The sequence below is a fragment of the Sceloporus undulatus genome, chromosome 1 (genome assembly GCF_019175285.1).
Source record: "Sceloporus undulatus isolate JIND9_A2432 ecotype Alabama chromosome 1, SceUnd_v1.1, whole genome shotgun sequence".
Classification (NCBI taxonomy): Eukaryota; Metazoa; Chordata; class Lepidosauria; order Squamata; family Phrynosomatidae; genus Sceloporus; species Sceloporus undulatus.
Genome location: NC_056522.1, coordinates 155,331,841 through 155,344,056, shown reverse-complemented (window position 1 = coordinate 155,344,056; position 12,216 = coordinate 155,331,841).

Below are 12,216 nucleotides of genomic sequence, written 5' to 3'. Positions count from 1 at the left end.
AACAACAACAACAACAACAACAATAGTAGGACTGCTTTTGAACAGTATTCCCAACCTGTAGTTGACCAAGAATGCAGCAGTGAGAATATAGACAGGTGCCTGCATATGGAATGATATTACACCTGTCCTAAAGAGCTACATTGTTTACCAGTCTCTCACAAAAATTGTAACGATCTGTAATGGCCTATATGAGAAAAAAAGCTATGACTTTTCTAGGCCCAAATAGCTTAAGTCCAGGATACCTTTGGAACCCCTCCCCACTTTCCAGCCTACCCATATCTTTAAAAGGAAATACCCTTCTCTGGAGTTCCAAATAAAACAGAGGCATGATTAATGTGACATGAGAAAGGGCCTTCTAGGTCCTTATCAGTGGAACTTGTCCCTTGATCAAGAGTGTTGAACTACATCAATGGAGCAAGGGTGAGAAGGTTGGCCTTGCCAAAATTAGCCTTAACTTGCCACCCCACTTTTCATCTCTGCCTCCAGAGCGCTCACCCACATGTTTGGCACACTGAAGGTGATGTTGCTTCACCACTGTTTGCTGGCATATGGCTGAAAAGTATTGTGGGTTGGAGTTCTGAGACATGTTGGAGGTCAGATCACAGTGTTCTTGGACAATGTGGAGTGTTCTGATGTGGTTTTCAGGTGAAAATTACACAAAAATTGTAAGAAAATGAAAGTAGTTAGGTGCTTTGGGAGATTCAGACAACTTTGGGCTTTGGGGGCTGCAAAAGTGGTGTTTGAAACCATTTAGTGACCCTGTTTAACTAGAACCAGAAGTGTAAACTACATCACACATTCCCTTGCCCTGCACTAAGAGAAAGATAGGAATTTCACTGTATGTAAAGATGAACACATCTTGTATTTTATGTATTGTTTTCATTTATATTACCTATCCACTTTTTATTGTCTTTTGTAATTTTATTATGTTTTGTATGTGGACCCCTTTCTGTGATCAGAAATTGGCTGGATAGGCAGTTGAGTATTATTTCAACACTGGCAATGAGACAATATCTTCCATTCTGCCTAAGAGTAACTGAATAGTTTGGGGAGAAAACACAGCTTTATCTTCCCACTCCTCATCACTGTTGTCCACTTTCTAAGTTATTCCTTAGATGTGAGGAGACTCTGTAAGAATAAATAAACAGAGTTGCCACTAGGCATCTGTAGACTCAAAAAATCCTAATACCCTTGAGTATATTGGAAGTACACAGTTTAATATATATTCAGATTTGTCTTTCATATTTAATAACACTAAATAATTTAAGAAAGGAGTTTGCAGTTCTACAGCTGTAACAATAAATACTGAAACATTAAAGATGAATACATAAATCTATATTGCAAATGGATATAAATGCATTTATTTGTATTTCTTTGAGCAAGATGTTAAAAAGGGAGCAATCCATACTATTGACCTATGTTTAATTTTTTTTTGCTTTAGATTAGCTTAGTAAAACCACACATCTCAACAACTCTTTGCAATGAGCTGCCTAACTTTTGACTAAGCACGTTGATCGATATGCTCTTATATTCTAAACAAACAGAGCCACCACCTGCAGTATTTTGTTCTTGAAAGTTAACAAGCATTTTTTTCTCCATGCCTAATAAATGAAAAAGACATTATTGACTAGCCTGATCATTAAAGAATGGGGGCGGCAGAGGGAGGCGAACAAAGCTCCTACTTTGCTTGGAGTTATATCTTATTTTGCAAGAAATAAGTAGTGTCAAAACTGTGAATCATGCAGACCTCAGGAAACCACAACGGGGATGTTAATTCCTTAGTAGCTTCGGCAATGTCCTTGACAGCTTGAATTTGAGGGAGCATTTTGCTGAATTTTCAGCTAGCAATGAATTGTTAGTCCATTCCTAGATAAAGTACAAATATAGCATCAATCCTGATTTGGCACTTCTGTGCAGACAGAGAACACAGAAAGTTAACAGTTATCTGGATCCATTTGACACTGCATCCAGTGATAGAAAATTTGCAGATAAGTGCTGAAATCAAATTGTTCAGCTGTTTGGTGGAACATGTGAACCAAAAGTGAGGAGCTTTTAAAAAGGGTTATGCATATACAGCCCCAGGAACTTCGTACTCATATATTTGTCTGCATGTTTCCTAATGGAATTAGATTAGAATAAGGCAGGCAGCACAAATCCATGCTATGCATTTTCTCCAATAATTCCAGTTAGATAATGAACAAGATTCAAAAACGTTCCCAGATTTTGCTGGATTTCAAAATCCAGAAGTTTTAGCCACCAGAGTAGACAAAGAGAGATGAATTAAGGAAACTGTACCTGGCTGTCTCTGTGTCTACTGCCCTCTTTAGAAAGATATCTTCATCCCGACAATATATTTATTTGTGAACCTCAAACTTGTACCTGAATGGAATCAGGAGTATCTACTAGGAAAAGGAAATCCAAGCTTGATAATAGGCCTTCCTGCAGTAGGCCTGAATCATTATTTTTAATCATACATTTGGAGTTATTCATATTTATTCTTTTCCCCCTCACAGCCTTTTCCCTCTGCTCCAGCCCAATGATCCTGAAAACCCAAGTACTGAACTGTAGTGACTTACATAAACACACACACACATACACACATCCTTTGGCAGTAAATGTTTGGTGACATGCCTGATAAATATGCAGAGCTTTAGCTGCCTGGATATGCAAAGCCAGGAGGTGGTGGACTGCTCAGCTCCTGAGCTCCAGAAAGTTTAGAGCACAGAGTTCTCTCAGCTGGTGGCCCTGTTGCTTATATTTTAAAAGAAAAACTCCAAACTGCAATTTGACACAGAAAGTGGATTTCAGCTGCAGATTGCCTAGCCTGCTGGTTAGCAGTGGTGCTTGCTAGTGGCCTTGCTGGCTGCCTGGCTGCCCTGTCACACATACATAAACTTGCCTCACAAAAGAGAGGTGCACATAGTCCATTGTGTTGACACAATTTGCTCTTTGCAATATTGCTGGCCGTTAGCAATTTGTCAGTGGACTGCACTGTGTGAGGAACCCAACTCTCATCCAAATCTGACAAGACACAAAAGATCCAGGGTATCAGCCCACATACCCTGACCTAGCTAAGCCACTCTTGGCTGTTAGATAAAGAGAAGCCTTTTGGATGAGACTAGGCTCCAGCTGGTCCAAGCCTATAGATAGCCCTGTCCATGCATCATGTTTTCTTGACCTTAAGGATCCCTATATGTGTACCTTGACCAGCATGGGGGCTGTACATGGGGCGGCTCAACGTGGCCCCTTTGTGCCCCAGATGGAGGTTGCAACAACCACACACTATGGCCTCCGGAGGGCGAAAAAAGAAGCCCCAAAAGTGTCTTCTTTTTGCATCCTGGAAGGGATGTCATTAGTGCCGTGGTGTGGCATCATGATGCCCCTTCCATGCAGCACCATTTCGGCACTGGGCCCAGCGTGCATCACCATGGCGTGTGCTGTGTGTATGGGTGTACACCATAATGGTGGCTGGGCGATGCGGTAAGGGCTTTGAGCATGTGGATGCTCAGCCCTCACCGCGCGAACAGGCCAGCACAAACCCATGGTCTGGTTCAATGAGATTTCAGCCCATTGGATGCTTCCAAACTATTGAAGCAGTGATGGCCTCCAGGGAGGTTCATCACTTGCAATGTGTGCAACCATTTCAAGAGTCTGAGCCCTGTGAGCAGGAGCTTCTACTTATAATCCCATATATGGGATTAATTGGGAAGGCAACCGGAATCCAGCTCCACCATTGGGCATAATTGAATGTTTACCTCAAGTGGCAAATGTAGGGTGTTATAAAGGGACAATGGCCATCCCACTCTTTTGGTGGAAAGAACAGTGTGTTCTGGGCAATCTTTTTCCTTTTCCCTTTAAGCCAGCTTGCTCCCCGTAGGAGCAGGGGGTATGGTACCCCGTCATCAATGTTGAAGTAAGATTCATCTGTCCTTCTGTAGCTTGAATGGAATTGTGGTACCACATTGTTCCAAACTGGGTTCTTTCAAAAAACTTTGTGCCCGGGGTGAATTTATCACAGCCATTAAAGCGAAGAAGGAATAGACTTCCATTCCATGCACACTTCTTTGGGAGCAAATCCCACAGGATGCTGTAGGGTTTATTTTAGAATATGGATGTATAGGCTTGGGCTGCATGTCTGTTCCAACTGAGTTGTGTTACTGAAGTCTTGGAATGTCTGTCCACCATTAGGCAGAATGGATTATTTGCCTCAGGATAGAACCCTGAATGTGGTATGGATAGTCTGAACTATTATAATTTCTTTTTACATTCTGAACCTATGCAGAGTTGACATGCCTAAAACCCTTGATTTTAACAAGATTAGGACTCCTCGTCTCTGTACTCTGTACTGAGAAGAGCTTTTCTTGAAGTTTCATAGGGTACTTTGACATATCTTTTAATATTTTGTAAGGTTAAAAAAGAACACAGCCAATAACCACTTTTTCGTAATATAGATTGAGGGCCCACCCATCACTGCAACTTGCTGAATGCTTGGCCTTTTGTTTGTTCTGCAATAGCCTGTTGTATAAACCAGTCTGATCTAAAATACAATCTACTGATCATGAAAACAATATGGTATTGGAGTGGCAGTGATAGCTAATTTAAAAAAATGTAGGAAAAGCATAATGCTATATAATAAAACACAGTACTGATGTATAATACAACCAAATATATATTACCCGCTGTAGGTTGTGATAAGGCAGAGAGTGCAGACCCCTTAGTGTTCATGTCAGAGAGTTCTGGTGCCACAACAAACCTCAAATCCCAGGATTTTATAGGATGGAGCTGTAGCAATTAAAGTGGTGTCAAACTGCATTAATTCTGCAGTGTGGCAGTAAAATGGTCATTCGGAGAGGTATAGTCCAACAAAGTTAAATTTCCAGGCTCTGATGAGATGCTTGCTTTTGATAGCACACTGTTTTCTATTTCCTTTTGGCCAGATCAACAAACAGAGCTATAGATCAACTCATTTGTGACCTCAGGAGGACATGCACTGTAGGTCCCTTAAGAAAGGTAGTTAAATGCAGGCTATATTTTTCAGGGACTGCAGCCCTTGAGCAAATATTTTTTGATGTTTTAATAAATCATGTTTTCCTTCACAACGAATAATAGAACTGTAGGGTGCACATTTTATATTCAGTGACAAACTACAATTCATCATTGCTGACCTTTCAGAGAGGACAACTATCCAAAGAAAAAGGACTAATATAAAATTATATTTATATATTTACATTGTGCACACCTGCTCATTTATTTATGGGCACATATACTTCTGAAAGAGTCTACTTATTCTTCAAAGTGTCATAATTGAAAGGTTAGTGGTGATGTAAAGTTATACTTAAACATTACATCATCACTAACCTTTCAAAGATGACAATTTAAAGAATAAGGAGAAAAAAAAACCTAATTTAAACTTTTAAACCTATAAATACAAAAAACACACCTATCTGCACATAAATCTTTACCCCCATATTTTATGCACTTGTCTTACAAGAAGCGCACTCTCTTTTGGAAATTGTTTGGCAGCTGTATATCCTGTTGTCCTTTTGTAAGTGGGAAATTAAACACAGGTTTGCTGGTTAATGCATTTTTGCTGGCTTTACTTAAATGCCCCTTCTCTTTAACTCTGTTTTGCAGCTCAGACTAGAGATTGTATTAATTAAACAGACAATAATAGAGTGAAAATTTACTTTGGCTATTTCAAGCGCATAGCTGTTTTGTCTCTTTGTGTAACCAGTACATATGCTCCAATTAATAGTTTTATAGTGCAGTCCTAAGTGAGGTTAGGGAGGATGAAAATGAAACTATCACCTTATCTGAAACCCTGCTGGCTTTGTTGGGTGGGTGATTGTGTGTTTGTGGAGTTACACATATAATCCCGTATAACCTGCCCCATATAGTCAGGTCCCCTGAAGGATATTTACTCCAGTAAGCCAGGCCTAGGTTGGCAACTGTCATTCAGAGGATATTTTCTTTAGATGCCCAAAGAAGTTTATTGCATGCAATTTTCAGCCCAATCCAGGCACAGAATAGGAGAAAACGGGTTTTATTGCATGCAAAATTGCTGCTGTGCTGCCACCCTTTCCCCAGCCATGCTTCTCCAGTTGAATTTGCTACCATGGAAGCTTTCCATACCACTAAAATCGGCTAGCAGAGTATGGCTGAAGGATGGATGATGCTCACGCAGCAGTGCAGCTAGAGTTTTGTGTGCAATAAATCCTGTTTCCCCCCTGTTCCAGCCTGATCCCATCCCCTACCCAGATCAGGCTGAAAAGTGAATGTGATGAACCCCCTAGACTGTGGAACAACCTGATGGGATTGATTCAAAGCTGAACACGCTGTCTGAATTTAAAACAACATTAGTGACCAGTCTCTGCTAATCCAGCCAATTTTCAAATGATAAATGTAAAATGTGGAGTGTTTTAATGCATATGTGTCTTGTTTGTTCTTTTTAATTAATGTGTGCTTTTAACTGATGTTGTGCATTTGTTCGTCTGTGGTTGTTCCCTACCTTGATCCATGGAAAGGGATAGAAAAGAAACAACGACAACAGCAATTTTGTTCAGATTTTCAACTCAGCAGTCTCTTTATTTTTATTTTCCCCAACTACTGAGGGCAACTGTGAAAGTGTGAGATAGATCAGCTTAGGATGACATAACTGAAGCATCCAATCTAGGTTGCATATGAGGGAATGGAATGGCTTTGGATCCACCTTCAGAAGGCTCATTTTGGGGCCCTCCACCTTCCACCAGAAAGAAGTACATGACCAGCAGTGGCAGAAGAGTGCTTCCACCCCATCTTCACTATATGACAGATCTGAAGGCTCTGTCCATTGTTGCAAGAAAATAAATTTCAAGCTCCCAACTATGCTGAATGAGTTTTTTCTTCTTCTCAGATAAGTGGTACCTACAATAGACTCATAGATCTGTTTTATACCTCTTGCAGCTTTCTCTGATGTATTGTGAGGATTTGTAGTAAACTGAAATGATGAGGATTTTTTTGCCATAGAAGTAGCACTTCCAGGGTTCTTTGAAACTAAGAAATAAAGCTTAAAACACATATATGTTCAAAAACACCTATATATAATAAGTTTTATCTAATTAAAATTGTGCTCAGAGTTGCATTTTGAGAGTCTGGATAATACACTTACAATCAAAAAGGGAGAGAAAATGTTCCCAAAGAGGAAAAGAAAAAGAAATATACCAAAAATACTGATTTTCTACTAGTAAGACTGAAGCATACACACACACATGGTGTGTCTCCTTTATCCAAGATGCTTATTTTGTATACACCTTATATACACACACAATATTTTAAAATAATTTTGTGCATGAAACAAAGTTTGTTTTTTATTTATGTTCATTTATTTTTCATATGAACAGATACACTGTCTTGAATATTTTTAATAATTTTGTGCAAGAAACAAATTTGTGTACATTATGTATATCAGATAGGAAAGTTGACACTATCTGAGGCACCCACATGGGCAATGTTGGATTTTTGGATATCTTGGATTTCAGAATACCAGATAAGAGAGAGACAATCTTTTGGAGTTTTCCAATTTCCTTTGTTTCTAATAAAAGATAAAATATTTTTAAAAAAGAAAAGAAAAGCAGCACGTAGTAAAATCTTATGAAAATCTACTTGGAAGTAAAGTACACTAACAAAATCTACAAAACAATTAATACTTTTATTCGGACAACCAAAATGTGCAAAACACATGATGCTTAGAAGACAGTATTTTTCCATGTGATTAGTGAAACTTACTCCCAAGTGACTAAGCCAAGGATGGCAGTCTCAATGATGAAAGGACATTGTGTGTATATATTGCAAAGCACTTATTGTAGCAAAAGTGTAAGTACAGCATATTTCTAAAACTATGGGTTTTTTCATGGCTTAGAAAATGATCAAGTTTGCATCAAGAAAAGAATGGTTGATATTTGAGTGCAGTGGTGTATAATGCTGAATAATTTTATCAGCAACACATGGCATCATCTCATGCATAAACCAGTCTAAAGTGATGGATACTTCTTAAAATCTTTTCTTCTGACAGCATAGGAGATGGATTTAAGCTTTGGTGTGAGATATGGCTGAGCAAGCTTGTTGTGCCTGATTTCATACTTACTCAACCATCAGAGGATTTAAAGTTCGACTCATACTGAACTGGGTTGGGGGTGGTGGTTAAGGCTTTTCAGTTCTTCCTATTGAAGGTTATGGAGTGGAAAGCAAATCAAAGAAGTGAAAAAGAAAAACAATTAGATTGGGAAAGGAAGTGGGGATTGTCATAAAAACAGTGAAGAAAGCAAAAAGTTAAATATAAAATGATTGGGAACTACTGCCACTACTCTGCAACCAATTTTGAGTCTGGACACATCAGGAAAAAATAAAATGCACTGGGGGGAAGGGATCTTCTTTGATTGCAATCCTGTGGAACAAGGTTATTGTGCCCAGACAGAAATATGGCTTTGCACACTTAAGTCTAGTCAAGCACTCTAACCCACCTACCCTCCCTCCTTTCATATCAGTGATGACCCAGGTGGATGCTGGTTGCCATATGAGGAGCCTGGAAGCTATCAGTATGCCATATGGAACTAAGAACTTTTCTTTCTTTCTCGTTTTGCCTGGGGTATCTCAGTGATGCATAAACTGTATGTTGTATATAGCCTCTTTGTATTGTGCATTTATCAAACATTTAGTGTGTATGTTTTGTCACAATTAGACAAATAGGAGAGTGGAAAAATGAGAGCCCCGGATTTCTAGGGTAGAGGTTCAAATGGAATGAGTCATAGAATCATAGACTCATAGAGGTGGAAGAGACCACAAGGGCCATCCAGTCCAACCCCTTGTCATGTACGAACACACAATCAAAGCAAAATCTGGAAGGACCCTTTTTGGGGTGGCTACTTTGTAGATCTGGGGAACTGCAGAGGCTTACCTTGCCCTAATCTGTCCAAGTAGAGGCATTGGTAGAAACAGAGGATTTGAGTTAGAGCCCCCAAGACATCTGGGCAGTCTGACATAGCATCACCAGAAACGTTCTAAACCTGAACAGGGACATATGGGGTTTTCCCACTCCTTCCTTTGACACAATGCCTATGGATATAAACTAAATATCTATGAAAGGTGTGGCCAAGGTTCAATTCAGTTTTCAGTGTTTACCATCTTTCTGGGCATAGCTCCTAAATGAGCTAAAAAGTGTGAAACCAGTCAATTCACCAAAAGGAATAATTCTGCACCATTAACTCTCCTCCCTGTGGTCTCATGTGCAAATCTACTCTGGATGATTTGGAGAATGCAGTGTGTGGGCTACTTGGAAAGGAACAGTCACCTCCACCAAAAGATCTGAAACAGAGAGTGTGTTTTGCCCAAGATCACTCAGTGCTTTTCTATGGCCAAGCAGAGATTTGAACCTTAGGAGATTATTGCACCACAATTCACCCACAGGATAAAATCAGTCAAAGACAGATTTTATTGCACTCCCTCGTAGACAGGCAGTATACAACCTATATGCAATCCGGGCTTCTCTGGGCTTCTTGCGCAGTTTTTCAATTCCATTCTTGAACAACTGAGCGATAAGCCTGGAGAAGCACAGATTGCATATGGGTTGCATACTGCCTGGCTACTGACACGTAGCAGTGTGATAAAATCTGGTTTTGACTGTTAAATCCTCCATCTGTCCTTAGGGCAAATTGTGATAATCTCCTTAGTCTCTAGGGATGTAGCCCAATGCTCAAACTACTGTACCATGCTATAAGGTGCCCACTGCATTTACTGGGAGTTAGTTACAGTAAATAGGGATGTGACTCCAGCTTTCATTGGTGTGTTTTGTGTATTGCAGCTGAACTTCACATTAGTTGACCTGAAAGAAAATTCACACCAAATGCAGCCACTGACATCAGTAGTTTATAGCTTGGATGAATCGGATGACTAGGACTGACTCAGCAGCAATTAAGTTACTGAGCTGGATGAAACAATTGTCTCACAGAATTGCAGGGCAAGGATCTTTCCCCTAAATAGGAGACAGAAATAGAGCTCTCTGGAATTGTTTAATAATCCCGATTCCCTGGTAACTGTGTCAATGATAGGCTTTTGCCTTCTGTAGCATTCTATTCTGTTGTGCTGTTGCAGCAATTGATTCTTTTCTGTGTTAGTATATATAAATGGATGTATTAACTCCTTTACTGTTTTCAGTTTTCCTTTTACATAGGCTTGCATGCTGTCATAACGGAAAGTTGGATTAAATGGTTTAATAAACAAATCTCGGAATTTAGGAAGGTTTTTTTTAAAAAAAAATAAAAATAAAACAATAATTTCAATGCCCCAGGCAATAGTTATGATTTACAATTTATGATTTACAATTTAAAAATTATTTCCTTGATTATGAAAGTAAATAAATTGTATGGGCATGTACTTTGAATGCTGCAAGCACGTGGGCCAAAACCCAGTCTCCTTCCATCCTGCCTTCACCTCATCCACAGCAGAGCATGAGGCATAGCGTGAACTAGTACTTGAACCATGTGAAAATGGTGAAGTCATTCAGTGGTGTCACTAGGGGGCGCAGGAGATGTGGATCACACCAGGTGACACTTTAAGGGGGTGTGACACCACTGCTCACCAAACATCTCCCTTTTGGCAGAGGTAGGCTGCGGCGTTCCCATGAATCCCTTTAAAAATGAAAGAGGTGGTGTGAGTAGGGCAAGCCTCAGTGTGAAGAGAAAAGAGAGGCCCCAATTTTAAAAACATTATATATATATATATATATATATATATATATATATATATATATAGTCTTTTACATCTTTCTTTAAAAAGTCACATCTTGCCAAATTTTCACTTTAACCATATGAAACAATGTACATGTAAATACATTTTGGCTGTGCATATGATATTGTAAGTTTGGGGTGCACTGGGGTGGTCCTCGATCTCGGTTGAGGGCCCCTCAGTCTCCCCCTTTATTAGGGGGAGAAAATCCCCTGCTCCGATTGCCTCGTGAGCTGGGCTTTTGCCTCTGGGGAGGAGAAAAGCAGTCAGTATCTGCTGCACTTAATCCTTTCCCCCACTGCTATCCTTTTTCCTTTACTTTCATGTCTTTTTAGATCAGCGATAGCCAATTGGGAAATTAGTAGTAGTGGCAGCAGGAGAGAAGTGGTGGCAATGGAGCTTTCAGATTGGGAAGGTTGCTTAAGCTTTGTGAGTTTTGCCAGGACTTGAGTGGGAGGTTGGAGTTGCACTGCTGTTTCTGCTTTTTTTTTTTGGTCTGGACAGGCCAAGAGAAGCGGTAGCAGAAGAAACTATGGAGCAATATAGACGGGCAGTTCTGTGCCGCCCATCTTTCCCGCCTGCTGGTGCTGCAGCAGCTGCAGTGTGCAACACCGGCACGCTGCCAAAAAGAAGCAGCTCTAAACAGCTTCTTTTTTGTGGCACTGTAAAGGAGAAATGGCACTGCTATGATGTCACTTCCTGGAAGTGACATCTGGACACTGTGCAGCGTCAGTGTCATCATGGCACCTCCCCCCCCCAAAAAAAATATGGACAGGAAGGCCTCATGATGCCACCATCCACCTGTACTAGGGCTCAGGAGTGTGCAATTGCTGCGCACTCCTGACCCCTAGTTTCACCGCCACCATGCCATTTCCCACCGGTATGTACCAGCCCTTAGTTGGGTGGGTGGATAGTTGGAGCTCTATGGGGAGGCCACATCTCTGGGGAAGAAGGAGAGCAGTATCTAGGATCAATTCTTGGAAAGAGTCATTTGCCTTGAAGTGGCTCCAATAGTTAAAATCTCTCCCTTTCCCCATTCTTGCCAGCCTCCAGTCCAGAGCATGTGCCTTTGTAAATCTTCTGCACACACACCAACTGCACCCCTGTCCAGCCCGATGAAGGACTGAGAGTCTTCCTTACTAAGGAGAAGCTTCTCTCTTTGCACTTGGGAGCAGCAACTAAACAACTGGCTGAGCAGTGATTAAGAGGCCTCTTGCCCACAGTGGTCTTTGCTGCAAGGCAGTGGTGTCAGTAGGACTGGTGTCAGCCTTCAGCTCCTGAAGCAGGAAGCAGAACTGACAGAACAGCCTTCTGCTTTGAGAATTAAGCAAAAGAAGAATCCCATGATTCTTCCAGAGGCCCTGTTTTCTCCACAATCTGACCACACCTTCTCTTTTGTTGACCTCCTCTGTCTTACAAGGTACATTAATGCTACACCTTGTTTCTTCCAAAAAGGAA